Below are 24,488 nucleotides of genomic sequence, written 5' to 3'. Positions count from 1 at the left end.
CCTCAGTTACACTTGCTCAAAGGGTGATTGCTAGCAGTCTCCGAAGATAGGCTAAGGGGTGTGGGTAAGCGGCAGTGTGCTGGGGTTGGGGATGGGGGGACAGGGCATTGCCTGGGCTGTGTGGGAGGCAGGAGCGAGGAGATGAAGATTCTGGACTCCAAGCTGGCCCCAGATGCCAGCCCACCTTGTGTGACACACTGAGAGTGCCTCAGTTTCCCTGCCTGTTAAACAGTAATGACTCCTTCATTGAGTTGTTCTGAAAAATCAAGTTAGTACAAAGGAAGCACAGAAAGTGTGCCTGACACAGGCAATCGCTCACTGCATGCCAGCTCCTGGCATTTGGAATCTGAAGATGGAATCCAGTCTGACTTCCTTCACTCGCAAGTTGTCCAAGTCACCTCACCTCCCCATTCATGTTCTCATGTCTCTGAGATGAGGATAATAAGGCTGACCTTGCCGGCTGTGGGGAGAATCAGATAATCAGATAGTGGAGTGAGTGCATTTTGCAAGCTACAAGGTGCCTTCCCAAGGGAAGCGTGAAGTCACCTGGGTGAAGGTATTGGGAAGTGAGGCCCTGTCACAGATCCTGCCCCACAAGAGCTACCCCTGTAAGGAATCAATGACTCGGTATTAACCATGCTTTTAATTTCTGTAAAGTGATGCGTTGACATCCACCTAAGGCCCTATTAGCCAACCTAAGCCAATTGTGACTCACCCGTTGCAATGGTTAACTTTATGTGTCAAGTTGGCTGGGCTGTGCTGCCTGGATGTGTGGTCCAACATTATTCTGAATGTTTCTGTGGGAGTCATTTTGAAAGAGATTAGCATTTAAATCAGCAGGCTTTGAGCAAAGCAGGTGGCCCTCCATGATGCAGGTGGGCTTCATCCAATCAACTGAAGGCTCCAGTAGAGCCAAGCCTGACCCTAGGAAGAGAATTCTGCCAGTGGACGGTCTTCTAACTTGAACTGCAACGTCATCTCCTCCCTGGGTCTCCAACCTGCTGGAGATTTTGGACTTTTCAGCCTCCATAATAATGTGAGCCAATTCCTTAAAATGTCTCTCTCTCTCCCTCTCTTCCCCCATCCCTCCGCTCCGCATGCATTCTATTGACTCTGTTTCTCTGGAGAACCCTGGCTAATATACCCGTAGACATCTGGAGTCCTCAGATAACTTTAAACTCTACACTCTAACAGTCACAGTAAAGGTGAATTTCGCAGGGGTGCCACTTGCAAACACAGCTAGCCAGTCCCGAGCCTGCACACCCTGCCTTGCTTTTCCTTCTCATGGAAACCACCCTAACGGCTCCTGCCACTGTCCCACTCTCCCTCTGGCTCCTGACCCACCCCGAGGGTGGCCCTGTGGCCCTGCACGCTGTGCCACTGTGGCCCTGCACGCTGTGCCACTGTGGCCCTGCACGCTGTGCCACTGTGGCCCTGCACGCTGTGCCACTGTGGCCCTGCACGCTGTGCCACTGTGGCCCTGCATGCTGTGCTGTGTTCTCCCAGGCAACTGTGAGAATACTAAATCTTTCAACTTTCTCCATCTCTCTCCCGACCTCGCCTGGGCTTCCTGCACCTCCTCCAAGGTAATGTGATGAGACAGACTGTGATTGCAGCCCAGTGCCAGGGAAACTGTGGGCCAGCCCTGGCCCAGAGATGGGCAAGTGAGTTATTTGTCCCTGTCACGTGGTGCTCTGCCAGATGCGACGGGGCTATTCTATGTGAGATCTGGGACTGATAGAAATGATGGCAAACTTCTTGAGCAGCTTAGGCTAAAAGAATTGGTCTTTGCATAAAACAGAAATTGTCCTCATCGTTATAAACACTATCCTGGCCCTCCAGAGAGCCCAGATGAGCTGTGTTCTTGGTAAGGACAAATGTCCATCCAGAAGAGGGGTATTTATTGGCTCTTCAGATCCCAGAGAAGTCCCAATCCCCCATGCAGGAAGGATTCCAGAAGCATCCATGTCTGAGGATAGGACCCTATCTCAGAGCAGAGCTCACTCGCTGCACCTAGGGGAAGAGGAGGACAGTTACTTTCCAGAAAAAAGTTAATTTACCCTGAGTGATTCATAAAGTTGCAGAATCACAGAATTACAGAACCGTAGAATTTCAGAGGCTGAAAGGGATCTAACAGGGCATCCGGGTCCAATACCCCTCATTTTAAGCAAGAAAAAAAATAATTCCAATTAAAATACAGCCCTCCACTCATCTGCAGTTTCTATATAGAGCCCCAGATGAATGCTAATTAGAAGACTGGTTGGAAGAACAGCTTTTTCCTACAACCGGTGTTCATTTTGTGGGATTTCTCACTGTTGATTAATTAATGTAAGCATCCGTCCATTCACCTGTTTGTCTGTTCACCTGTCTATTCATTGCCGCATCCATTCCTCACCCCAGTAAAAAATCGAGGCAGTTACATCAAGAATACAGACATGGTTTGCTCTCCCTCCCTCCTCCTTCCTTTTTGTTTTTCTCTCCCATCCAGGATGAAGACGAGCTAGCTCTGCGCATGTGTGGGTATGGGAGAAAGGCCAGTTGCAGTCAGTGTCACGGTGCTGTTTTTGAAACTCTGCAGGTCCCTCATAGGCCGGCTGATATCACCCATGCCAGGATTGCTTGGCCTTGACAGAGCCTGTGTTAGAAGGGACTATCATGAAGGTATCCAAGATATTAAAGGGCTGAAACAAGCCCCTCTCTTGTCTTCACAGTATCTTCCAGTGGCAGACAGGAGGCCACTGGATGAAGCTGAGGACAAATAAATGTCAATAAACCACCACTGGGAGCTGCTGCTCCCCCATTTCCCGTGGCCTGCAGGGGGTCACTGAGTTAAATGTTACAGCTGATTGTGAAAGGCACCTGGTGAATCCATGATCAATAATGACATTGGTTTTTACATGAGCTAAGATAAGGGTAATTAAATCTTGTGCTTCAGGCCATATAAACTGATCTCCACAGGAGGGCAAGAATTAATTTAATTCCACACACACAACCCCTTCCAACCCCTCTGACAGCTTTAGTATAATGGACTCAGTGCACGATGGGGAAGATAGAGCACCAAGTATTAACCACCACACCTATCGGGAGCTTGAACTTGATGGGCCTCGTGGCTGATCCAGGGCAGCAAATCCAGAGCTGCTTACGGCTTCTCTCTGTGCTGGGTTTATTACATACAATCTGTACAGGGGCTGTTTCCACACTTAATGGCAGTCCTGAATCACTATCTATTTCCCATCCTTGCCTGCAAAACAGCAACCCAGAGCTAGTGCTATGCTGTCAATACCGGGCCCCATAAAGCCACTGCTGTATAGATTTGCCTTTTTGTGCATGTGCGTCTGATTCACGAGCACTTTGGCAGCCTTTCAGGCTTGAGGAGAGGAAAAAAACATCCTGAGCATCCCAACAGCCTCATTTTGATCTGTGATACTGAGCAACTCATTTCCACTTCACAGGCTCTGCTGAGCTGTGCCACAGAAAGACAAATCCCAGATGTGGCAGGGGTGGGAGGCGGTGGAGGGAGAGGGGCTGGCTGGAAGGAAGGAGGGTGCAGGAGAGGGAGGGAGGGAGGGAGGGCCAAGGGAAGGGAGGGAAGATGAAAGCAGAAAAGGGCCACATTTATTAAGCTGTTTTTCTTTTGGTGAAAAGAAGCATTTATCAGTGATTTCATATATCATGTGAGAGGTGGCTTCCTGCCAATTTCCAAGAATCCAAACAACCCGCTGACATCATATGCTAAATATAGCTCAGGCTTTGCTTTAGGTGAACAAATAATGCCGCTGGACAGGAATAGGTTCTCTTCAGTTACATGGTTATTATGATCGGCTGTCAGGCTTGTGTAATCAAAAGAATCATGTCCAGTTCCAAGGAGGAATGGTGCAAAGAACTCATCAAACAATTTCGGGAGATGACTGATGAACCCCCATTCCTCCTGCCTTCCCAGGTGGCCGGCTGAGCCTGGCTGCTGCAGGAAAGGTGGGCAACTCTGTTGTTGCAGGTCTTCAAAGCCCTGGTGTGTGTGTGTGCGTGTGTGTGTGTGTGTGTGTGTGTGCTGTATTTCCATCTCTGCCCTGCCCATCAGAAAAGGTGGCTGATCTCTCCAAGGGAAATGCGTAGAAGGAAGACAGACCTTCAAACTCACAGATATGGTGCAGGAGCTATTCATGAGGCTGGGGCAGGAGCGAGCGGGGTGGGGTTGGTGGCACAGATAGTTCAGGCAGTCTGTTTATTCTGCAAGCATTCAGGTAAGGGTGCTTGTCTGAAGGCAATCGGAGAGCCATCTTCCACGGCTCTTGGGCTCTGGTACTTTTGATTCTACCTCCCATAGCTTTTGTGTTGTGCGTGTCCTGTCTGGGACTGGTGCCTGTCATTCTGTCTGAAGCCACCTGAAAGATTAAGATTCATAATGAGACCTCTCCCTCCTCTGCCAGCACTCTCCTTCCCCCTGCCCACTCCCCCAGGCTCACACTGGGGAGACAGGGAGCTTGGGATGGGTTTGTAAGTATTTGGAGGAAGGGGCAGCAGTAAGGACGAGAAAATTAGTGAGGGAGATAAGGAGCCGGTGCATCAAAATAGCTGCTGGAAGGTGTTGTATCCCTTCGAACATCTGCATGATTTCTCTTCTCAGTCAGGGATACAATAGAGGTTGTTACTATGGAAACTGGTGTAAAAGCAGCACAGAGAAAGGAGAGGGCTGGATATAAAGAGGAAAGAGTAACAGGCATATACCACTTTTAAATCATCAAAGAGGAATACTATAGCACTTCCCACCTCCAAGAGGAGGAAATAAGTCACTGAGCCCAGGGAGGGTTGAATACTATGATCATGGGAGGGGTCAGAGACTATCAGACACCACCATCCTTTCCCCTGGAAGCCTGTGTGTTGAATCTGTCCACTGCTGTAAGATCGTTAGCCAGAAAAGAACGTCCAGGCTGTTGAGGGTGGTCAGCTTCATGGTAGATGGCATGCTTGGCTCTGCTCGGCCATGGCCTTTGGGAATGGCCTTGGAGGGAGCAGGCCATTTTTCTGTGTCACGGTTTCATCACCTGCCTTCCTCAGAGGAATGACGAAGCACCTTGCTCAAGAAAGAAATGCTAGTGCCATTCAAGGCAAAGAAAGGACAGAGCTTCATGTGCTCTGTGTGCAGAGGGAAAAAATGTGAGCAATTCCAGCTGGTGTCCTGAGCATCATACCCAAGAGGGGCCACGGACCAGGCAGAGGCCAAAGTCTGTGCGTACCTAGCCAGTTTCACTTTGTTTCAGTGTGGGTATTAGTGGGATGAAATCATTTGCTCAGGCTGAGGAGAGTTTTGACAAGTCATTGGTGTTTCATGCAGACTCATACACGCAATCCTGTAGACCAGTCTGTCCAATAGAGATATGATGTGAGCCACGATGCAATTTATTTATTTATTATTATTTCTATAGAGACAGGGTTTCACTTTGTCACCTAGGCTGGAGCGCAGTGAGGCAATCATGGCTCACTGAAGCCTTGAACTCCTGGGCTTCAGCAATCCTCCCACCTCAGCCTCCCATGTAGCTGGGACTACAGGTGTGAGACATCACACCCAGCTAATTTTTAAATTTTTTGTAGAGATGGCTGGTCTCAAAATCCTGGCCTCAAGCGATCTTTCCACCTCGGCCTCCCAAAGCACTGGGATTACAGGCGTGAACCACCTCACCTGACCCACTATGGAATTTACAATATCCTAGTAGTCACATCCAAAAAGTAAAGAAACAGGTTAAATAAACTTTAATATAATTTCTCTGTCATGTTATTTAACCCTGGTATATCCAATATATGATCATTTCAACAAAATTAATTCAGAGATTATTGATGAGATATTTTATACCCTTTCATACTGAATCTTTGAAATCTGGATTTATTATTATGTGTGTTATGTGTATGAGAGAGAGAGAGGGAAAGAGAGAGAGAGAGAGATAGAAAGAAAGAGGGAGGGAAGGAAGGAGGGAGGAAGGGAGGGCCAAGGAAAGGGAGGGAAAATGGAAAGAAGGAAGGAAGGAAGGAAACAGGTCTCTGGCTCAGGCACTGACTCTAACTACGTGCCTTGCATCACTGTGGGAGCGATAATAACACACACTCACTCTTTGAACAGATGGTCAGCCTCGAGTACCTCCCTTTACCATTGAACAGTGACCCCTCATCCTCCAACCACAATCCATGGCCGCTGGAATCAGACAAACCCAGCTGAAACCACAGCTCTCTTTCTGAGTGCCTCTCTCTGAGGGAGTTTCTTAACCTTTCTGAGTTTTCCTCAGCTGTGAGATGGGAATCCTATTTTACAATTGAAGGTAGGTCCCTCAATTGTTTTGGGGATGGAATAAGAGAATGCCTAAGACCAGGTCTAGCATTGATAAGGGAAGCTCCTTCCTGTCACTTATCCCAGCTCTAGTTTGCCAGTCTTCCGTTGAGCACCTAATCTTCTCCAGGCCTCTGTGAGTGAACAAACTAGAATTGTACATTTTTCATGTACTCAGAAAGCCGCTTGAGTAGAAAGGAGACTTCAAGGACTAAGATTGAGTTTGTTTCACTAATTCACTCCAGGCTGATCACTGGATGTTTCCCCAATTCAGAGAGATACTAGTATTCAGCCATTCAGAAAGAGTCCTTTTGATGACCATGGGCTACATGGTAAGATGTTTAGAGAAGAAAATTAAAATGTGTCCTTCCTTATAAATAAGATCTAGCATTTGGTAGCACAGTAGGGTGACTGTAGTTAACAATAATTTATTGCATATTTTAAAGTGGAATTGAAATGTTCCTAGCACGAAGAAATGATAGGTGATGGATACCCCAATTACCCTGATTTGATTATTACACATCGTATGCCTATATGAAAACATTGTATGTACCCCATAAATATAGACAACTATTATGTACCCATAATAATTAAAAATTTAAAAATAGGTCCTTTCTGTCCTAGAGTGGCATTGTCCCATATAGTAGCCACTAAACTCATGGGGCTATTTCAATTTGCATTAATTAAAATTCGAAAATTTACTTTCTCAGAAACACTAGCCACATTTCAGGTGCTCAATGAACACATAAGGCTAGTGGCTACTGATTGGACATTTCAGATATAGAACATTTCTGCATACTAGAAAGTTCTGTCACCACCGCTCTAGATTTTTAGTCATTTATTCAATATGCAGCCAGAATAAAACTCAGAGACAGCAGGACAGCATGCGTAAGCAGGCCGAAAGTCAAACTGCGTGGGTTTCATCCTTTCTCCACTTTGGCCATATGTCAACTTAAGTTAGTTTCTTTTTTTCTTTTGAGATGGAGTCTCACTCTGTCATCCAGGCTGGAGTACAGTGATGCTATCTTGGCTCACCACAACCTCTACCTCCCGGGTTTAAGCGATTCTCCTGCCTCAGCCTCCAGAGCAGTGGGATTACAGGCACCTGCCACCACACCCGGCTAATTTTTGTATTTTTAGTAGAGACGGGATTTTGCCGTGTTGGCCAGCCTGGCCTTGAACTCCTGACCTCAGGTGATCCTCCCACCTCAGCCTCCCAAAGTGCTGGGATTACAGGTGTGTGAGCCACCACGCCCAGCCTTAAGTAAGTTTTTTAACCTCTCTGTGCCTCAGTTTCTCAGTTTCATCATCTGCAAAGTGGGAATGATAGTAATATAACTTAATTCAGCAGATTATTATCAGAATCAAGTAAAGGAATGCAAGTAAAGTGCTTATAACACAGCCTGGCAGGTAGTAAGTGCTTAGTAAATATTAGATATGACTATTCATTATGCCCCATTAACTCTTTTCAAAAACAAGAGAGGGTTAGGATTATACTGAAAGGTGAAGGTGCCCTCCATTAACCCAAAAGACTTCCTGGAACAGGTAATCCCTTAAGTTGTGATTCAAAGGACGGAAAGGCATTCTCCATTATTCAATGCATTTGATAGGCATTTATTGGTCATTTGTTATATATAAAGCACTGTTGTGGCTGTTGGAGATGCAAAAATGATGACAGAGGGTCCATTCTATCTTGAAGTCCCGTCTAGAGAAGGAGAAAGTCTACACAGTTGATCCTTGAACAACACAAGTTTGAACTGCACGGTCCACTTATGCATGGATTTTCTTTTGCCTCTGCCACCCCTGAGATGGCAAGACCAATCCCTCCTCTTCCTCCTCCTCCTCAGCCTACTTGACATGAAGACATCAAGAATGAAGACCTTTAAGATGATCCGCTTCCACGTCATGATGAGCGAATATATTTTCTCTTCTTTATGATTTTCTTTTCTCTAACTCACTTTCTCGTGAGAATAGTGTCTAATACCTAGAACATACAAAATGTATGTTAATCAACTGTTTATGTTATCAGCAAGGCTTCTGGTCAACATAGACTATTAGTAGTTAAGTTCTGAGAGAGGCAAAAGTTATATGTGGATTTTCCGCTGTTAAGGGGTTGGCGCCCCTAACCCCCATGTTGTTCAAGGGTCACCTGCTCTTCCAGGAGTAAGAGCAGTGATGGATTTATGCACAGAGTGGCAGGAGACCCTGGAGAAGAAGCCCTAGCTCAGCGGGGAGACCAAGGAGGACAATGTGGAAGGGGCAGTCCTGAGCAGACCCTTAAATCCCTGGGAAATGGCAGGCTGTGTGCAGGCGTGATCAGACCTTCAACAGCACCTAAAGTTACAAGGCCCAGTCTCAGAATCCCCTGGGGACATTCAATCAGCATCTTGATGATTGACAAGATGAGCTTCAGCCTGTGCCTTTAACACTGCAGGGGCTGAGCCCCTCTAGCAGCATCTCCAACACCACCAGTGGACCAGCAGCCCTGGGGCCTGCCTGGCTTCTGCAGCTCAAGGCGCAATGGGAAACCACAGATGCCACAAAAATTGGCTCCCTTCGGCCGGGCGCGATGCCTCACACCTGTAATCCCAGCACTTTGGGAGGTCTAGGAGGGCTGATCACCGGAGGTCAGGAGTTTGAGACCAGCCTGGCCAACATGGTGAAACCCCATGTTTTAGTAGAAACTCTACTAAAAATACAAAAATTAGCTGGGCGTGGTGGTGCGCACCTGTAATCCCAGCTACGCGGGAGGCTGAAGCAGGAGAATCGCTTGAACCCAGGAGGTGGAGGTTGCAGTGAGCCGAGATTGCGCCACTGTACTCCAGCCTGGGGCGACAGAGTAAAACTGTCTCAAAAAAAAAAAAAAAAAAGCTCCCTTCTAAGACAAGTGAAAGCACGTAGCATCAGTGAGATGTGCCCCATTATTATTCTGGTCATTGTTGGTTCTTACAAAGTTGAAATTTTAGCATCTCTCACGATGGCTCTTCTAAAAAGACCCCATGTGTTCTTGGGAAGAAAGGGCAGGCTGAGGCTGCCTTGAGAGTCTGGCCAGGTCTGTTGGTCTAGCATTGAGAGGCTGACACGCCAGCCTACTGCCCCCAAGGGCCGGTTTCATATGCAAGTCAGGCACCGCCAGCCAAGTGGGAAAGGCAGCCCCAGAGGAACATGTTTCTGGTGACTGGGAAGCTTTGAGCAGACCTACAGCCCTGGCATAGCGATGAGCCTCCTGCACAGGCAGCGGCGGCCGACAGCCAGGCAGGAGGAGGGCGGAGGAGCGGCGCACAGCCTCCACCAGAGCATCTGGGGGCTCAAGCCGCCAGAGAGCCCTGGAGACTAGGTAATGGAATTCCTAAACGGATGAAGCACTGAGCTCCAGACCCCTGTCCGTGCCCAAGGACGGAAACATTGTATTTCTCCTTGGGACTTCAGGCTTTCCCCCTGCCTTTTCCTGTTCTTTCCAGCCGTTGCCAGGGCAGGAAGAGGCCTTTCCAAACAGACTTCTTTGTCTTACACTTGGTCTGCCCCTCCAGGTCTCATCCGGGACTGTTCTGTGCCTCACAGATCAGAAACACTGTAGGGGTGACCAGCCCTCCAACATTGTCTGGAACCATCCTTGGTTTTAGCTCTGAAGGTTCCTGTATCCTGAGAGAGGCCCTCCGGTCTGGGCCAACCTGCACCTTGCCCAGCTGCCCCCTTAGCCCTCAGAGCCAGGTTGAGGTACTGCCCAAGCAGCAGTCATGTCAGGATTCTCCTTCCACTTCCAACAAAGAGCTCTTTATGTCTTAGCCAGCAAAGGACAAGGCTAGCATGGGCATTTACCCCACTGCCTCGGCTGCCTCACCAGGAATGCAGGAGATGCAGATGCACGGATGAGAAAGCTTTGCCTGTCCCAATGCACAGCGATGCCTGACGCTGCCTCAGAGTACCTGTGCTCTGCCCATCCAGCTTCTGGTCATCCGAGGCCCAGGTCCCAAAGGGGCGTGGGAGGAGATGGTGGGAGAGACAGCTAGGCCCCATGCTGGACACCTGAGAGGGAGACCCTGGCTTTGTGTTGAGGTAAGTTCGAGAGATCTGAGACTACCCTTGACTGTGGATCGGCAGTAGTAGGAATCTAACTCGCTCTCTGTCATTGTTTTTTTTCTTTACACCGAGTCGTGCTCTGTCGCCCAGGCTGGAGTACAGTGGTGCAATCTCAGCTCACTGCAACCTCCGTCTCTCATGTTCAAGCAATTCTCATGCCTCAGCCTCCCGAGTAGCTGGGATTACAGGCGCCCACCACCATGCCCGGCTAATTTTTGTATTTTTTAGTAGAAATGGGGTTTCACCATGTTGGCCAGGCTGGTCTCGAACTCCTGGCCTCAAGTGATCCACCCGCCTCGGCCTCCCAAAGTGCTGGGAAAACAGGCGTGAGCCACCGCACCTGGCCTCTGTCATCTTTTTTTAGAGACAAGTTCTCGCTCTGTCACCCAGGCTGGAGCACAGTGGTGTGATCACAGATCACTGCAGCCTTGAATTCCTGGGCTCAAGTGATCCTCCCACCTCAGCCTCCCTGAGCAGCTGGGACTACAGACACACGCCACCACAGCAGGCTAATTTTTAAATTTTTTATAGCGAGAGGGTCTTGCTATGTTGCCCAGGCAGGTCTTGAACTCTTGGCCTCAAGCAATCCTCCTGCCTCAACCTCCCAACGTGCTGGGATTAACAGGCAGGAGCCACTATACCCGGCCAACTCTCTTTGATCTTAAACCAAAGAAATGAGATTTCTCCGAAGCCAGAGTTATAAGTGATGGGGGTCAATTGTGAGGAACTGAATGGATTTAATTGTGAATGGTGTAGAACTTATTCTACAGCACACTAAGGTCAAATCAGATCTGTATTCTCCTACGCAAACAGTAGGAAATGTGGGAGATTATGTGATACTGAAAAAAAAAATGGAAAAGGAAAGCAATTCATTTTCTTCACTGTTACAAAACATCACTTTTGTGTGTATAAACCTGGAATCAATTATTCAACTTCCCTTATGGATAAAGCATAACTTGTAATAAACAGCAAAGAGGGTTGTTCATTTCACTTAATGATAAATAAAATGATGTTTGACCAATTTGATGAAGACAGTAAGTCAAACTTAAATGGTCGGGCATTTTATGTTGCTGAAACTACAAATCTTATTAAGAAGCTTTTCACATTTAAAATATGCAAAATGCAAGCAAAATTTAGTAGAGAAAGTAAAGTTAAATATTTAATGACATAATTAAGTCTTATTAATGGTATGTTCTTTATTTTGCAGATTAAATATTCACAACGATTATCATCTCTTTCATCTTTATTACTTAAGCAATGTGTTTTTCATAATTATTTGTTAGGTATTTTCATTAACATTTGATGAATATTAATAGTTAAAATAAAAAACAGTTTTTATTTCTGTTGTAATGACTTTATGGTGATCATAATATATAAGTAAGTGTTTATAATGTGCGCTACTGGTTAATATTTAGATCACTGATTTTTTTCCACAGAATAGAAACGTGGATATTTATGGGTGATAAATGGCAATCATCACATTCTTCCATTACTCTTTATTTATTTATTTAATCTACTATTCTTAATGTAGCTTCATTGTGGGAGACATGAATTGCAAGCTTACAATGAAGGCTAATAAGTAGAATTTTAGGTTGAGTCCCACTCTTGCATTAATAATGGTTTGCCTCTCTTTTTAGATGTACTGATTCATTTCCCATTTTTACCTCATTCCCCTCACGGATTTGGTCCAGCAGAGTTAGACGGCGCTGGTACCTTTTCCCTCCATGACCTTTAAAGCTTAGACTGATGGCCTCACAGATATTTTTCTTCGGGGACAAAGGATGAGGATTTTCCATCCCGAACAACGTGAAGCAAATGCGCATGGATCTCCTGATTTTCCATTCAGACAGTGATTACAGAGTAAACAGCACTGGGTCAGATCAGCGTGCACGGTCAATGTGGCCTGCATATGGTGACTATCCCTCCCTGCACCGTGTGGCAGCCACATTGTCCTGACACACTGGGAAGCTTGTCACTTCCAGAGCGGCCCAGGAAATGCATCTCCACCATCCCCACTTCAGGCTCCCACGTGGCAGGCTGCAGACCCCTGGCCAGGCTTTTTTTCTGAAACCTTTAGTGGATTTTCCTTGAGGATGACCGACAGAATGATGGTGATGTATTCTAGTCTCATGGTCAGGCCTGCAATCACATTTCGAAGCAGCCTCCGGATCCCTGCTCAGCATTCTGTGACTGACGCGGGTGGAGGCATTACAGTCCAGACAGAGTCAGTGCTAATCAGAACAGGATGCCCTTTAGCTTCCTCGGGAAAGCTTTATCTCTTTAGCAGGAGCTATCTGCATTTTTAAAGCCACAGCCTGTTGGAAAGAGCTCCGAACCACAAAAATGTACAGCAGGGGTAAGCAGAGTTCCTAGCCATTAACCACCTCCAGGCAGTTAATCATTTCAGTTTAGAAGAACCCACATTCGCTTCAAGAGCAAGTATATTCTGTTGGAAACCTACTATGTTGGGCTCCTTCGAAAGCTAGTTCTGATTCTCACAATGCCCTGCTGAGCGGACGGGAGTCCCCCGTTGTATGGACAAGCAGATGAAGCTCAATGAATTAGTTGACTGCTCTAAGGTCTCATGGTTGATCTTGGGCACAGCTGGGGTTCGAAGCCCGTTCTTTCTGGCTCAGAGTCCTGTGCTCTTCTCAGCGGGATGTGACGCTACCTCCCCCACTGCCATTTTTCTGTGTGATTATATGGGACCCAAGCTCCAGGTAAATCTGATTGTTAAGAAAAAGCCCCAATATACACAGAGGCACAAGAAAAAGGAATAGATCTCACCCTGTTGGTGAAGCCAATGCGTGAACCTAATGTGCAGAAAGACACCACTGACGTCTTCCCGGGCCCCTGCCTCGCATCCTTGCCTTGCTGACTATTTGGCCCTGGCCTAGAAAATACAGTGCTTATTCTCAGACGTTTATGTGCAAGTGTTTGTCTCTCCAGCCAAGCTGTCCTCAGGTCCTTAGCCGTCTGTGTGTTCCCCAGCTCTCTACAAACAGCTATCCTGGAATAGCTAAAACTGAGATTTTAATAATGTGTGCTTAAACCATTTATGCTAAAAAAAACTTGCCAGTTCTGGCCATTTCCAGTAACAATATGTGCTCTCATCACTGCTAAGAGTCTGGCAATGAGCAGATGATGCTACTGAAAGCAAGTGAAGACAGTGAGACAGGGCTCAATCCATGCCATGCCTCTGAGAGCCTAGGAGCCATGGCACAGCGCCAAGAATACCCCTTCAACATGACAAGCAGGACTCAGTTTCCCCCTTTTGAGCATATCAAGGAAAAACATATGTAAGGGCCTGCGCGGTGCCTCACGACTGCAATCCCAGCACTTTGGGAGGCCAAGGCGAGAGGATTGCTTGAGGCCAGGGTTTGAGACCAGCCTGGGCAGTACGGCTGGACCCTGTCTGTACAAAAAATAAAAAAATAAAAATAAAAACACATGTGGACTCAACAAGGACAAATATGGACTCCTTGCACCCTGGGGTGAGCCGGGAGGGGCGGCGCAGTCAGCACCAGCCAGGACCGCACACGTGGTGACATCAGGCCTGCCTTCCCTCTCATCTGTAATGTCTCTCCTTGTCCAGCCTGCAATGTGACCATTGTTTATTACCTATTGAGCCCCAGCACCATATTTGGCTCTGCAGGCAAGATTGATAGATTCTTGCTGTCACCAGCCGCACTCTGATGGCAGCTTCCCAGGCCTCCTCCTCACCCCTCCCCCAGCCCCACTCCACCTTCCAACAACCCCAGAGGCTCAGAGCAGGCCTCCCCACTAGCAAGGCTGGCACAGACCCTTTTGAAGAAGCCGTTTCCAGGAGAGGAAGGAGCTGAGGATGGATGCCCAGCCGGCCTCCATGCTCAGGAACTGCCCACCCCAGTGAATCGTCTCTGCCCTGGAAGCTGCTGACAGCAGTAGGGGCCTTTCTGGAACCATCTCCCTCCCAACCTGCCTTGACTCTGTGCATCTTCAGAGGAGAGAGGATTTGAGTCTCATAGGCCTGAGATACACAACATACGGTGGGAGGGGAAAGCCTGGATGTAAGGGTCAATTATACCGCCTTATGGGGAAAAAAGTATCCAACTCGGAGTCTGGAATGGGAATGACACACAGCTGGAGACCATTTTCATCAGGTGACCTAAGGCACGCTGCTCCAGCTTCATGGTGACGTGATTCTGTGTTGGTGCTATGGAACCGCTGTGGCTTCAAATAAGGAAGGACACTTTGGAAAGCTGAAAGGCAGTGAGGTTGAGGGACTGTGTCCCAGTCATGAGACTGAGGTGATGGGTCCTTGTTATGTCACCCACAATCGATGTCACCTTAGGCGTTGTGCCCTGAAACTCACTAACACCCGTCACTTGAAGACCATGTTTACCATGACCAACCCAGGAAATACCTGTTTCATTAACTCAACTGAAGAGGAAGACATTTCGAGAACCAAACCTGGAGACGAAGAGCCTGAAATTGCTGATTAATGGGTCAAATCAGCACCTATGGTGTGCCAGGCACTGTGGCATTGTGGCACTGTGCCAACTCCTGATGTGTTTTGTTTTGTTTTTTTGTTTTGTTTTGTTTTGTTTTGAGACAGAGTTTCACTCTTATTGCTCAGGCTGGAGTGCAATGGTGCGATCTCGGCTCACTGCAACCTCCGCCTCCTGGGTTCAAGTGATTCTCCTGCCTCAGCCTCTCAAGTAGCTGGGATTACAGGCACCCGCCACCACACCCAGCTAATTTTTGTATTTTTAGTAGAGATGAGGTTACACCACATTGGTCAGGCTGGTCTCGAACTCCTGACCTCAGGTGATCCACACACCTCAGCCTTCCAAAGTGCTGGGATTACAGGTGTGAGCCACGGCACCCGGCCTGATGTTCTTGAAACAGCAACTCCAGTCCCACTCTGGACCTGTGAAGCTCACAGTTCAGTAGAGGGGTGTGGTGGTTTTTCCAGCAACAACCAATCGGTTAGATTCTCCAACACCATCTGGGTGTCCTACAAGTCAATTCATTTCTGACACTAACTACCCGGATTGAGCCCAGACCCCACAGATTAAGGGCTCAGCCCAACAAAACAGCTCCCATTTCAGATGCCAGCCACAAACAGGGTCCTATGTGCTATGGTGTGAATGTCTGTGTTCTTCTGAAATCCATGTTGATACCTATTCCCCACTGCAATAGTGTTAAGAGGTGGGGTCTTTGTGTGGGGATTGGGTCATGAGGGTGGAGTCCTTATGAATAGGACTCTTAGGAAAGAAGCTAGAAGCAGCTCATTCACCCCTTCGGCCATGAGAGGACACATAGAAGCTGCCGTTTATGAGGAAAAGGCCCTCACCAGACATTGAATCTGCTGGCACCTTCATCTTGGACTTGCCAGCCTCAGAAGAATGAGCAATATATTTCTGTTGTTTATAAATTACCCAGTCTGAGGTTTTGTATAGCAACCCACACAGACAAAACCAGCAAGCTACTTACACTTCTGCCCAGCCAACCTCACATTCGAGCCCCCATCAGGTTCAGTAATTCACTACAAACACAAACCTCAGGAAAATGCTATACTTACATTACAGTTTATTATAAAGGATACAAACGAGCAGCCAGATGAAGAGGTACAGAGGACAAGGTCTGGAAGGTTCTGAGCACACGAGCCTCCATCCCCATGGAGGCGGGGCACGCCACCCTCCCCGCAGGCAGATGTCTTCAGCAACCTGGAAGCTCCTCAAACTCCATGGTTTAGAGTTGTTTTGGGCTTTTTGTTTGTGTGTTTGTTTTTGAGACAAAGTCTTGCTCTGTTGCCCGGACTGGAGTGTAGTGGCATGATCACGGCTCACTGCAGCCTTGATCTTCTAGGCTCTGGTGATCCTCTTGCCTCAGCCTCCTGAGTAGTTGGGACTACAAACACATGACACCACATCTGGCTAATTTTTAAAAATTATTTGTAGAGACACAGTCTCTCTACATTGTCCAGGCTGGTCTCAAACTTCTGGGCTCAAGTGATCCTCCTGCTTTGGCCTCCCAAAGTGCTGGGATTACAGGTGTGAGCCAGGTGCCCAGCTCCTTTAGAGTTTTTCATGGCAGTTTCATTAGGTAGTCATCATTGATGCAATCACTGGCCGTTGGTGGTTGAACGCAACTCCCAGCCCCCCTCCTCTCTCTGGAGGTAAGGTGGATGATGCTTGGGTAACACCTGTGAGCATCTCATCAGCCTAAACCCAGGTGTACCAAAAAGGCTTATTATCAATAACAAAAGACATTCCCATCATTCAGGACATTCCAAGGGTTTTAGGAGTTCTGTGTCAGGAACCAGGGCAAAGACCAAATCATATATATATAGATATACACACACACTGGCGTATATATATAGAGATATATATACAGACACACGTATATATACATAGATATATATATACACACACGTATATATACCTGTATATATATATCTATATATACATATACATATATATGTATATATGTGTGTATATATATACATATATATGTATATACCTATATATAGTTATATATACACGCATATATGTATATGTATATATATATCTTTTACATATATATATACCTGTGTGTGTATATATAATATATATTATATATATATATCTGTCTCTTTCTGTGTGTGTGTGTGTGTGTGTGTGTGTGTGTGTAATACCATAGGTGGCAGAAATGCTACAGAGACCTGAGGCAGGGCTACAGGGTGGCAGAGGACTGATTGCTTCTTCCGCTAACTGGGCAGGCTGCACAAGGGAAGGGGCCTGTGGTGAGACCCACTAAGGGAACAGTACCTGCCAAGGTTCACTATGGCTGCAGCATCGGGTGCAGTCTACACCTTCCCATCGGTCTGACCTTGGACTGGTTACCCCCACCTCCAAGCCTCAGTCACACCATTTATCAATGGCGCTAACAACTGCAACACTTCAGGGTTATTATGGCGTTTAATGAAACCCTATAAGCCTCCAGACCATGCCTTGCACACCACGCCTTGCGCATATCAAGCACTACATGAATTTAAGCTATGATTATTGGGTGATGATGGTCATGATTAAGGAAAACTTCAGGGGAATAGTGAGAGACTGTGCGTGGCTGAAGCACTAGATATGTAAGTGGCTTGATTATCTCCTGATCTGTGAGACATCTGCTTACTCAGGCAACCATACACAGACCACCAGACAACTGGCTCCCAGACGATTGCTTAATGGTCCATGGGGCAACCTATCCTCCTTCATGCTGAGGGAACCGCAGGGCTCTCCTCCCTGTACCGGCTTCCTAGAGGCCCAGATGTTTTGCCTAGTTTGGCTGGTATGGGGTCCTAATCTGATCGTGCCCTTAATTAGAAAGAGCTCATCTTTGAAACAACAGCCATAAAATAAACCAAAAATATTTTTGAAACAGAGTGAAAGCACTTTGGATCTAATCAAAACAGGAGGGAGAAGACCAAGTTTTTGTGAAGCTGTCCTCTAGTTTCTGGTGCTTACACCTCCAAATAGGGACAAGAGAGGCTGCTGTTCAGCTGGGTGCAGTGGCTCATGCCTGTAATCCCAGCACTTTGGGAGGCTGAGGTGGGTGGATCACCTGAGGTCAGGAGTTTGAGACCAGCCTGGCCAACATAGTGAAACCCCATCTCTACTAAAAATACAAAACCTTAGCTGGGCATGGTGGTGCATGCCTGTAATCCCAGCTACTTGGGAGGCTGAGGCAGGACAATCGCTTAAACCCAGGAGGCGGAGGCTGTAATGAACCGAAATCGCACCATTGCACGTCAGCCTGGGCAACAAAAGTGAAACTCCATCTCAAAAAAAAAAAAGAGAGGCTGCTGCTCAAGGGGACCCTTGATGCCTTGCAGGAGGGCAGTGGGGAGACCCAAGGGCCCCTGTTGGTCTGCTCATGGAGAGGTTCATTGATCCAGGAGGGCTGTGGGCTGGTCTTGGGGGTGTGGCCAGCTGGGACCTCAGGGCTGAGCCAAGGGTGAGCCCAACAGAGAGGACACTCTTGCAGCGGAATGAGTGTTTGATCACTGAGCTGCACCTGCCAGCGCTGGCACTCCACCAGGGAAGACAGGAATGAATGGTGGCCAAACATTTCAGGCCAATTGCTCTCCCTCTGCACACCCACCACCCCCAGGTAGACTCTTCCCCTTGAGATCAGGAAGCCCTAAGTCCAGTGCAAGGAAATGCCCAGCACCCTGTGTTGGGGCCTTGTGCAGGAGGCAGCCAGCACAGCATTGTGGGTGCTGCTTTGCCTCCCAGGCTTGGAGGGGGCAGGGACTGGGCTGGCTCTGGGCTTGGGGCACAACTCCCTGGATTCTATGATCAACACTCCCAGCCCTGGGGCCAGGACCAGGGCAAACATGGCCACAGCTGAGCTCACTGCTGCCTCTCACTCTCTCTGGGCCTGACACGAGCCAGAGCCAGGCCCCCGGGTTTTTAGTTCATTTCCTGATGCCATCTCTTCGTTGAAGAAGAAGAGGGAGACAGCTGAGGAAATGCTGCCAGTGTGGGGCCTTGTGGCACCGTTTGCAGTCTCTTTGGCCTGCAGCCTGCCTGGAGACTCACACGAGGGCTCTCAGCCTCGGGGAAAATGAGATGCCCTGTCACACACACAGCTATGGAGAGAGTGTCCTCTCTCTCCTCCCTTCTGGAGCTCCCAGGAAGCCAAGGCACAAGCTGAGTCTCACTTCGGGGTGCAGGATAATGGAAGCCAAGGACCCAGCACAGACCAGCTGGCGGCCCCATCCAGGAAGTGCCAACCCCACGGGTCACTCTTGGGGACCCTTGGTGGCCCAGCCATTGCAGCCATGCAGAGATGCATTAACTCCCCGTAAGGACTCAGGATTGTCATCAAGAAGTACAGGTGGGATCCTGAAGGCAGACCTCAAGCTGGAAGAGGCTAGCTGCATCCCACAGGTAGGCGTGGACATCAAGCAAGCACCTGCCTGCCTGTCTAGCATGGCGCTAGACATGAAGGAAGCAAAAGAATGGAGCACAGACCCTGACGAGGAGCCTGTGTGCTATGCACACTCATTCTCAAATCTCAGCATGCAAAGAGCTCTATGGATGACCTTTTAAAGGGCAGAGGCCTAGGCCCTGTCCCCTGAGATTCAGATTCGTTCTCATATATTTATGTATATTTTAGAGACAGGGTCTTGTTCTGTCACTCAGGCTGGAGTGCAGTGGTGTGATCTCAGCTCACTGTAACCTCGACCTCCTGGGTTCGAGCCATCCTTTTCCTCAGCCTCCCGGGTTCGAGCCATCCTTTTCCTCAGCCTCCCGAGTAGCTGGGACGACAGGCATGCACAGCCATGCCTGGCTAATTTTTTAGTGTTTTGTAGAGATGGGGTTTCGCTATGTTTCCCAGGCTAGTCTTGAACTCCTGACCTCAAATGATTCTCCCTGTTCGGCTTCCCAAACTGCTAGGATTACAGGTATAAGCCATCACACCCAGTCAGATTCATTTTTAACAACCATCCCAGGTGCTTATGTGGTAGATGGTTGGTGGATCAACCTTTGGGAATTGCTGGTCTAGAGGGAGTACTGAGCAGAAATCCCCACCCCAGCTCCAGGCCTGAGGTCATGGAAAGGGAAGCTTGGGGAGACTTCTGGGCACCAATCCCTGAGCCAAGTGATTCTTACAGCTGATGGAGAAAGAGGAGAGTAGGAGTTGAGACTGCGCAGGACATTCTAGGCAAAGCACTGGAGGGGCAGGGGAGCAGAGGTGAAGACACCTGAAGGCCATGTGTGTATGGCCTGAGAACCCACACAGGCCCTGTGCTTGGGGTTTAACGCATTGTGGTTGCCATTTTGAAATTCTTGGTAATTGTAGCTTTGAATCTGTGTTTTGAACAAGAGGCACTGCAATTTCACTGTGCACTGGGCCCTGCCACTTATGGTCCCAGCCCCACTGGGGTACAGGGAGCTACGGGAAGTTCAGGTGTTGCTGAGGTTGGAGGTGGGCAGTAGGAGTGGTAGAGGGGCTAGAGAGATATGGGAAGGCTACATCCCTGAGGTCTCCAAATGTCATGTCTAGGAGCTCAGGTTTTATCCAAGTAAGGAAAGGATTTAAGCAGGAATGAAGTAGTTAGGTCTGCATTCCACGATGTCTACTCTAGGAAAAGGGCAAAGGTCGCCCTGCACGCAGATACAGGGGGCCAAGCTAGGCTGTCATGAGGACCAGGCTAGGACACCAGTAGGCAACTGGAGAAGGGAATGGTCTAGAGAAAACTAAGCGATGATTTGGAATCGGAGATGGGGTTGAAGGAGAGGGAGAAGGCCAGGGTGACTCCCAGATTTCTGGCCTGAACAACTGAGTTCCCTGTGGTACCACCAGCTGAAATACTTTGTTAGTTTTATTGCTTTTCATTAAAAAAAAAAATCTGTGGTGGTGTTTATTCTAAGAACACATTATCATTGCTCACATCTGTCAGTAGGAGTCTTTTTCAAACATAAAAGTAACTTCTGAGGCCAGGCACAGTGGCTCACAGCTGTACTCCCAGCACTTTGGGAGGCCGAGGGAGGCTGATGGCTTGAGGTCTAGAGTTCAAGACCAGCCTGGTCAACATGGTGAAACCTCGTCTCTGCTAAAAATACAAAAAAAATTAGCCAGGCGTGGTGGCGTGCACCTGTAATCCCACTTGAATCCAGAAGGAAGAGGCTGCGGTGAGCCGAGATCGCACCACTGTATTCCAGTTTGGGCAACAGAGCGAGACTCCGTCTCAAAAAAAAAGAAAATAGTATAAAAGATTCCTCAAAAACTAAAAGTAACTCTTGTCCTTTAATAAAAGAAAAAAGATGGGGGCAAACGTTATCTGGTCCCAAATTTATTTGCCCATTGTATGTCCAGGATAAGATCCAGTTTGTTGGCGAGAGGGTGGGGTATGCATTGAAGGGGGTCATAGAGAGGCATCTGTAGAGTAGTTACCACACAGGGAGTTTCAGCACTAGACCTATCACTTTGTTTACTCTTTATCCCTATCCTGAATATCAGTGTTTTTTTTTTTTTTCTTTTGCTAGAAACCCAGAATTGACCTTGGAATTCTCATTCATGTTAGTAAACACATTCTGGTTGTTTTACCAGACACAAAAATCAGTTCTTTCGATGTGACCTCGAGACACCTTTGCTCCAAAAACAGCCACCGTAGGTCTCAGCCCAAATGGGCAAGTGTCCAGTGGATCCCAGGCTTAGGGGAAAGCAAGAGCCTAGAGTTAATGCATTTACTGAAACCCCTTTGATCTAGAATCCATCTGACAATCCCACGAGGCCAGACAGGCCTGGAAGGTTTTCAGGCCTTCCTCCGCTTCGGCTGGCTGTGCTTGAGCGCTGTGTTCCCTCAGGCATCTTGGGGCTTGAGCTTGGAACAACTCGGTATTGCAAATTAAAATGACCCTAAGTAGGAATGAAAGATTTTAAAAAGAAATTCGGTTTTGTTCAAAATAGGCAGTGTGCAACTGAGAAACAGGGGCTTTCTTTGAGCCAGTTAAACTGAGTGCAAGATAAACTAAATTCAGCTAAGATAAAAGCCCGAATAAAGTGGCTTTCACAGAAGACATTCAGAAAATATTGCTCTTTATAAATAATAATTATTCAACAGACATTTTACTAGCACTTTTCTGCTGTATAAAAGTTACACATGCAGAGTGTAGACACTTTGAAAACACAAAGTATAAGATGCAAACATGAAATCACCTATGAACCATGACATGCAGGTAGCATTGTCAACATTTTGAGCTGTTTCCTCTCAGCTTTGTTTCAATGCCTACATTTACAAAGTTGTTTTTTTTTTTTTGAGATGGAGTTTCACTCTTGTTGCCCAGGCTGGAGTGCAATGACACAATCTTGGCTCACTGCAACTTCCACCTCTGGGGTTCAAGAAATTCTCCTGCCTCAGCTTCCCAAGCAGCTGGGATTACAGGTGCACGCCACCACACTCAGCTAATTTTTGTGATTTTAGTAGAGACGGTGTTTCACCACGTTAGCCAGGCTGGTCTTGAACTCCTGACCTTGTGATCTGCCCGCCCCGGCCTCCCAAAGTGCTGGGATTACAGGCATGAGCCACCACACCCAGCCTACAAAGTTTTGTCTAAGTAGTTCTAAAGCATTTTAAAGGTAGAGATAATGGATTAAACTATAATGCTCATTTGAAAATGAGATTTGCTTAACAGCATATTTTAAGATCTTTTTTTCTAATTAGAGAAATAAAGAAAACTTGTAAAAACACAGAAAAGCATAAAAGAAGACAGCAAAAGTCACTTGGATTTCAACCAAAGAGCATTATGATGAATGTTTCAGTTTGTGCCTTCCAGTGTTTTTTTCTGTGTATGTATGTACATTTCTTATTTATTAAAAATACCAGTGTATCTTTTTGGCAGTTTGCTGTTTACAAAACACACATTTGCCCTAAAAATAAATATTCTTCTACAACATGATTTTTACTGACTACATAAATGATATTCCTTTATATAATGATGTATAATAATTTACCTAACCAATCTTCTATTGTAGGATTTGTAGGTTGTTGTAATTGTTCATATTATAAACAATGTCATGATTAACATACTTATGAATAATACCTGATTAGTTTCTTATAACAAATTTCTAAAGTAAAATTGTATTAAAGGAGATATATACACATACATGCATATATATAAGTATAATTTTTTTGATAGATAAAACTAAATTGCCTCCAGAAAATTTATACTAATTTATATTTTCATTAGTTCAAGTTTTTGAAAACATGATTTAGAGGCAAATACAATTATCTCTGTTTTATCATTTGGGACAATTAAGGCAGAAACCAGTATCGTGGTGAGGGTTACACAGCAAGTCAATAGGAAAGATTACTTTGATAGAGATAAGAGATATCTTCTTACATGTACTTTACATATATTCTCATTTACGACAACCCTAAAAAGGAGTTATTTTTTAATCCCCATTTCCAGATAAGGAAAGGGGGCTCGAAAATCTCGAAGCCCTGACATTTCTATTCATTCATTATCCAGGCTGTCTCTATGACCACAGACAGCCTGACAATCCAGCTGCAATGTAGTCATAGAATCCTAGTGTGTAACTCATAGAATCCTAGTGTGTAACCCGGTACTACCAACACCAGATAAATCAATCCTTGCAGAAACAAATATTTAATTTTTAAATAAGCCAACAATCTGAACATTCACTGTTTTGATAAATGCAACCTAAAAGATCTCGTCCCCTGGATTTATTTTTCAGGTAAAAATAGCTCCATGGTTATGCCTTCTTGGGGGCTTGGAGGGAGGGAAGGGATGGGGTTGAAGAAGAGAAAAACAACTTCCTTGGAGGATTAGGCAAGGTGTAAGAGCATGTCTTCCAGGTCTAGATTGGCAGACCTCACGCTTTGACTCAGAAGTAGAGAATCTGCTTTGGTTTCCTGACTGGGTTGCCTTGTTTTTCAGCCACAGGGCAAGAAACATGCCACAGCAATGAAATAAAGGTGACATGTCATAATGAGGGAAAGGGAGTTATTCCACAGGCTGAGTCACCGCTCTCCTGCAGGTACAGAATGATACAGCCTACAGAAATTCAGAGCAGACTGTCAGACTGTGGGATTGAGTAACAAAGAGAAACAGGTCTACAGATGACCTAGCATACGCTTATTATTTTGAAATTTCTGGATTGTAAAAAATGAGAATGGTGAAGTCTTAGGTAGATCTAAGTTCATTCTTGCAACAAAAATCAGTTCCAAGTTTGCCTGGAAGTGGGGCATCTAATTCACAAAATAGTGGCTATAGTGACAGTTATTTATTTGAGGGAAACTTATCTATAACTTCCAACTAACATACATCTTGGTGGAGTCTGAGTTCTACATTTTTCTGCTTTCTTCCTCATCAATTGTCATGGTTGACATTTGTTCTTTGAAAAGACTGAGTGCCAACCATGAGCTGGACAGCCCACTAGGCAAGTGCAGTGACAAAAGAAACAAGCGTTAATCCTGTCTAGCCAGAGCACTAAGGAACCTGCTTATTCTGCCAATGCCTCAGCAAGGTCCTAAAGGAGAGCTTCCACTGCCTCCTAGGTGGGTGCCCCTGCTAGCAAGTTAATCATTCTAGGCCTCAGT

At 46.7% G+C, this 24,488-nt stretch overlaps 1 long non-coding RNA gene across 1 annotated transcript in view; it reads right to left on the bottom strand.

The window, feature by feature from the left end:
• Window positions 1-7,914: 7,914 nt before the first annotated feature.
• Window positions 7,915-24,488, bottom strand: part of LOC129136209 (uncharacterized) — a 35,303-nt gene continuing 18,729 nt past the window's right edge. The window contains exon 3 of the long non-coding RNA XR_008537600.1: window positions 7,915-8,300. This is a non-coding gene — a long non-coding RNA (uncharacterized LOC129136209). The remainder of the gene's footprint in view (window positions 8,301-24,488) is intronic.

This window comes from Pan troglodytes, chromosome 1, assembly GCF_028858775.2.
Source record: "Pan troglodytes isolate AG18354 chromosome 1, NHGRI_mPanTro3-v2.0_pri, whole genome shotgun sequence".
In the NCBI taxonomy this organism is placed as follows: domain Eukaryota; kingdom Metazoa; phylum Chordata; class Mammalia; order Primates; family Hominidae; genus Pan; species Pan troglodytes.
The sequence above is the reverse complement of the archived record's forward strand: the minus strand, read 5'-3'. Positions and strand labels throughout refer to the sequence as shown.